At 39.7% G+C, this 6,125-nt stretch overlaps 1 long non-coding RNA gene across 1 annotated transcript; it reads right to left on the bottom strand.

Moving 5' to 3' along the window:
• Positions 1–211: 211 nt before the first annotated feature.
• Positions 212–5,583, bottom strand: LOC105279777. Its single transcript, XR_894004.2, has 2 exons — positions 5,505–5,583; positions 212–1,836 (listed from the first exon to the last, which is right to left on the bottom strand). It is a non-coding gene; the product is annotated as an uncharacterized LOC105279777 (long non-coding RNA).
• Positions 5,584–6,125: the final 542 nt, after the last annotated feature.

The following is a 6,125-nucleotide window of genomic DNA, read 5'->3' as shown; positions in this document are numbered from 1 at the left end:
AATGCAAATTCTAGCTTCTTCGTTAACATTTCCAAATTTCCTGCTGGGAAACAGTCAAGTTTATGCGTTCCTCTTCTGTCTGCATAGGTTTAGTCACTTTCACGTTGGCATATTAACTCAGTTAAGACAAAGTGACAGGCGTATTTAAGAGGTTGACATTATGAAGAACATAAATTGCTTTTCATGATTGACTTGAGTTATACATCTTGCGCGAATTTTCCATGCTTAGTATATTTATAGTTTGTTATACATTTTGAAGATATAAACATTCAGTTTAAAGTTATTTTTATTGATCTATATCATATAAAACGATGTAAGTAATTTACTAATATACAATTTAGCGCTTAGTTAGACAAGTATGATAAATTCTTAGAGACATATTTTTTACACATCTTGTTAAATAAGAACACTCAAAGAAATCTTTATAATCCGTTTGCACTAGCAGTCTGGATTAAGTAAGCTCAGCTTAATAAATCTGTCTGTTTGTGCACATGTCTATTATAAATTTTATTAAAATACAAAAGGAGAAGTATACATTTAACAAAAGTACATTAACGATAATCTTATAAACTCAGCAGTTGAAGTAGTTACTTTTGAAAAATATAATGTTAAATTTAAAAAGTGAACGATTTTTGTTGAAAATACAAGTCGATACATACTTGTAACTGGTAATGTAGGATGTAATATTCTGTTACACTTGAATGCTATAACAGAAAAGTCGTGCGGATGCGGAACGCGATATCGTCGAGCGAGTATCGATCTCTCTGTCATATTGCAAAGTAAATTCGGTAACAAGGGATGGCTTGATACTTTCGCGGGCGAAAAGGTGATATTGGCGCGTGGTGTTGTATGTACCGCGAGAATGGGAATATCTGGCGCATCGCGTTCCGGCAGAAAACGAATTTCCGCGGGAGAGAAAGAATTTCAGCCCGTAGGGGGTGAGAGAATGCTTTTGTGTGCGGGTGCGAGACATCTTGAATCACCTCGACGACTTGTCCACCGTATGCATTATGCATAAACATTCCCGGGTGCACGTGTACGCCAACTTGTTACGTTTCAACATAGGTTTATACCGCGTTGTACATTTTATCCGAATAGCTCTAATGGCCTGTGTTACATTTCGGCAATTACATACATCAGCTTGAATTACCAGAGATTCAACATTCGATGATATTTACACGCTGTATAGATCCGTCGTTGTGCCTGAATGGCTGCAATCAAGTTTCCGTTGTTAATGTGTGCAAATTATCAATTACATTTTGCGACTGTGCAATTTGCCGAATCCGCGAAACGAATATTGCGGTCTCGTTACTCAAGAAAAGACCGCGGCACAGTATTTCCATCAATATTAACCGATAACGATCAATAATCGCTTATTAAGCTATATCATTAGACAGAGGTTATTTTGTACGTTATTGCATCCTCGTTCGTTGTATTTGATCGGCCCTTCGCGCTCACCTCGTTTCCCTTACGAAGTCCTTCCTGCAATAGCGAGAGCATACACAGTCTATTTTAGTTCTTATTTACTCTTTATTATCGGCTAGCTTGCGTGCCAATATATCGATAAATCGCTGTCGGAAAAATCGCCATGTAATCTCTATTTCTGGACAGGTTACGAACACACACGGAATTATCGGCGGGGCTCGCCCTTTCAGGATACACGATACAAATAATACGAACCTCATCGAGTCAGGTGAAAACACGGATATTCGTAACAAAATTGTTTCATCAATATTACATTTCACTCTGATTTTCTCAACGAAATCCATATAGTGCTTTCGGCACTTTGTGATGACCAGAAATACATATGTTGGACTTCAACGAGGTCGATCTTCACTAAAGCATTAAAACATGTACCGTGTAATAAATTTATGTTATATCTGCGTCAAAATCGGAAGCAGACGCATAAGTGACAGATGTTATCTAGCCTTTTTATTTTGCAGATAAAAATCTGTAATTTAAGCCAGCGGGCTTGCAATTCTGTGCTTGACAAACGAACCCAAAAAACTGACATATGAGAGATTTATTTTGAAAGGTTTCATTGATATGATTTTTATGAAAATAATACGCAACCATTCAAGAATTGAACATGAATAATCGTGCTGAAGAATGTTGAAGTGCATTACTATCGATTGGCAGATTCTTATGCTAGTAATATAAATAAATAAATAAATAATGTGCTGCACACAAAGAGAAGCTTTATCCTCAGTCATAAAAAGGATGTGTCGTAAAAACGTGTAGTGCTTCTATTGGCCTTTGACGTCGTAAAACACGCGTCTGCAACTTAGTGCCGGTTTTTATCGACGGTGTTGTAACCGGCTATCCCCACAAGGGAAAAGAAGATGGCTAGAACACCACGCGAAATCGCGACTCTCTCGCTCTTTCGTCTTCCACATTTCTAGCATGAAGTCAATCTAACGGGACAGCTAAAGTGGATGAGAAATCGAGGGTGAAATATAGAAGAATGTGCCGGTTCGGCCGGTCCATAATCAGCCCGATTCAATTTCGAAACACGACGAACGGTGGCGAATTGATTGGTTTTTGCATACTATATTTATCCGTTATTATTTACTCAATAAAACTGCCTCTTGCGGCACTTACAGCCGCCCAATTACTCCGTTACGGTCGCCGGCGCAATTAAAATATGAACGAAGTTAGTACGTAGAGTTTCGTGACAGGAACGCGAATACAACAGCGAAGATTGTATCGATCGCTATTCTGCGGTCAAAGACAGGTGCGCATTATTCCTCCGTACACAGAGACTCGAATTATTCGATGATACTGGATAACTTAAATGTCTTATAATATTGGTTTTGTATGGCTAACTTGTTACGTATACATTATGGATATGTATCACAGATAGCTCATAATATTATACAATATGTATACATAATATCAAATAGTCGTACTGGATAATTAAATGATATTGGACACATTTAGAAACGTATATGCCTGATCGATTTATTTTACAATTAACGACGATAGTTTTATCGACCATCCGTACATTTATGAAGAAATTGCATAGCAAAAAGTTACCGCGGTATTTCACGCTTTGATGTTCAATGAATTACAATTATAATGATTGCTTGAATAAGACGTTCGTCTAAACGTTCATTTAACGGTCACCATTGACGTCGATGGCGGTTTGCGTGCGCGACATTGCATGTGCAGAGCTACGTTGTGCACGTAGTTACGTATGAAACGGTCATTTCTGTTCGAGTGATACTGACCAACAGCTAGGTCGACCGCGCACGCTAATTATCCACTTGTTCGATACTCGTCTGCATTCACTATGGGACAAGAGTGAAGGATTGAAGATGCGGTTCGAAGGATTGCGCGGCGCGCCGTATCGAAATGCTGATTCGTGATCAATAAATTACTGCACAGTTGCTTACAAGTTTCCAAAGCACTCCTCTCGCTTTCAAGTACTTTGATGCGCTGCACTGCTTTTGTTGCGGGCTGGTTCAATCCGCATATTGCGCTTTAGACTGCGAGATTTTGTTTGTTATTTAAAGTTATTTTTGTATTTATTTCGATATATAAATACCTTTACTATAGCGGTCGATCGGCAAATAGCGATAAGCGAAATGCGTTAAAGCAACATTACTCTAGCCTTTGTGTCTCCCATAATAAAGGATTTAATTATCAAACGATAACAAAAAGCAAAACACAATATCTAGGATCAATCGATGTTACAACAATGGGATAAAATAATGCTGGAATATGCTCAGTGATGAACTTTGTATTTCGACGTGAGAGATTCGAAATGTGAGATTTGATACGTTGGAGAGCATAGTAGCAAAGTTCATTGACGATAGTGGTAATTACGTAATTGACATTTAAATGTATTGGATATATTTTGAATGTATTGGATATATGTGATAACGCAGAAACACAAAAAGAAATAATTTAAACGCGAGAAAAGGTAACAGACACGTGACAATTTCGCGTATGCTCTTGTGTTGCAATTTTAATTCAACGCGTTTAATACTAGTTAGAATTTATTGAACATATTTGCGGGATATATCATGGTAACTAATTCTTGCCAGGCAATGTGTTCAAAGGCGAAAATTTAAGCGAAGTCGATAAAACCACGATGGCTGTTACGCTATTATTCTTTACGGGCAACGACATCGTGATTTATGGCGCGCGGTATTGCCTCGGGATCGATTCTGGATAAAGGGGAACGCTCTATGGAAAATATTTCAACGCGATATGCAGCAATCGATACGCGCGAGTCAATTCCTTGTCGCAGAAAGTTTTAGTGCTATAATCTAAAATCCTCTGCGCTATTTAATTGCCCGTGAACATGAGAAAAGGCTCAAAAGCAAACATCGCGTTCTGCGCAATATTGAAAAACGATTCCAATTAATTATTGCACGGATAACTCGATATTTTCGTATCAAAACATTCTAATTACGTTATCCTACGTTCAATATTAATTACGAATTCGTGCAAGGGTGAAACATCAAGTTCTGAAACATATTGTTTTAGAGTAACACTTAAGCACAATACACTTGAGCAGTCTTGTGGAATTTTTTGCCTTTTAAAAAAAACTCCGTGCATAAACAGCTAAGGTAAGCGCAACATTTTGTTTGAAACCGATTTGCGAGACGGCGGGTATTAGCCTATGGAGTAATTAAACTTCGCTGCTTTGTGCGCGACTTTTATTACGGATGAATGTAAGTAGTCCCTTAAAGGCTTGTCTTCTTAAAAGCAAAGAAATGAGCTCTGTCAGGATACGAATATGTATTTGCAGGAAGCAACATATTTCTTCATTGTTTAATTAGCGATGACAAATGGCGAAAGGCCGATATTTTATTTGCATAAATATGATTAAAAGCCCGAATTGCAACAGAACAAACAAGAAATCCATTGACTTCCAGATGAATTAAATGAAAACATGATAAAATTACATATTTTAGAGTTGATTGCCATATATGTTTTTTATGTTAATGTATAAAAGAGCACTTTTAATTATTTAATTATTCACGTGTAATTAATAATATTAACTCGCAATGAATGTGATACTGTAGTTCTACAGTTCAGATATAATTCCACTTGTTTGAAATACAAAAACTCATTGAACTCAAATTACGTTCACATTGAATTATGCAACTGACAAATAGGTACAATAAAAATTAGAGGTTTCATATAATTGTACTATGCTGATACTTTCCACGAAAATTCTTTTTACTCTTCACCCCGTCTTATCACGCAAAAGGGCAACCGTTATCGATCTATGGTGACATAAGGTATACCACGAGTAGAAATAGCAGTGGTAATGCAACACGGCAACCGTGACTTGGAGTATCGGGTAAGACCGGTGGAAAAAAGTGTCGCGTATGCAGGAGGTACACGCGACGTGAACCGGAAGTTGGATAGATGTACGTAAAGACAGATGGATGGACAGATAGGTGTAGATACGCGTGGACAGATAGATATATGGGGAGAAGGCACAGAGGGAGGCAGAAGAGGCGCGCATGCATCCGCGTGAACCATACCATACTGCCGGTGGTGGTGCGTGGAGGGGAGTGTTCGGGTGACCTAATTTTTGCAAAACAGCCAGGGCTGCGGACCCGCCGCCGCGCCGGTCCGCGGACTACTAGTAGCGGCGCTGCTGGTACTCGCAGTAATAGTCAGTAGCATAGATGCCCGTCACCCCTCGCGTCCGTTGCACGGACCGCACGGAAAATCCTCCGCTTTTCCGGATGCTACGTCACTGTGCCGCGCCGTCGCCACCGGAGAGAGAGAGAACCCTTTCGTCAGTTGGGTCTCGACCGCCGTCAACGTCAATACGACGACGGCGCACGAGAGCTCATTGCCTCGGCTCCGGTTAGCGCCGAGGCACACTTGGCGTTCATCGACGAGAGAAACGTGGACCTGGCCATTTGCATCTCTTGTTCTGCACCCTATCCCCATTGTCTCTTCCTGATCTCTGCGTTTTTCACCGTCTCTCAACGCGCGCTTCTATCTGCCCGTCTCTCTTGCCTCCGTCTTTTCTCCTCCTCTCATCGATCTCTCTCGTTTTCTCTCCCTTTCTCTCCCTCTCTCTCTCTCTCTCTCTCTTTCCCGCTCTTTCTCTCTTGTCCTTCTCTCCTTCTCTCTTTTTTCTCTTCTTTCTA

Source organism: Ooceraea biroi, chromosome 8 (genome assembly GCF_003672135.1).
Source record: "Ooceraea biroi isolate clonal line C1 chromosome 8, Obir_v5.4, whole genome shotgun sequence".
Classification (NCBI taxonomy): Eukaryota; Metazoa; Arthropoda; class Insecta; order Hymenoptera; family Formicidae; genus Ooceraea; species Ooceraea biroi.
The sequence above is the reverse complement of the archived record's forward strand: the minus strand, read 5'-3'. Positions and strand labels throughout refer to the sequence as shown.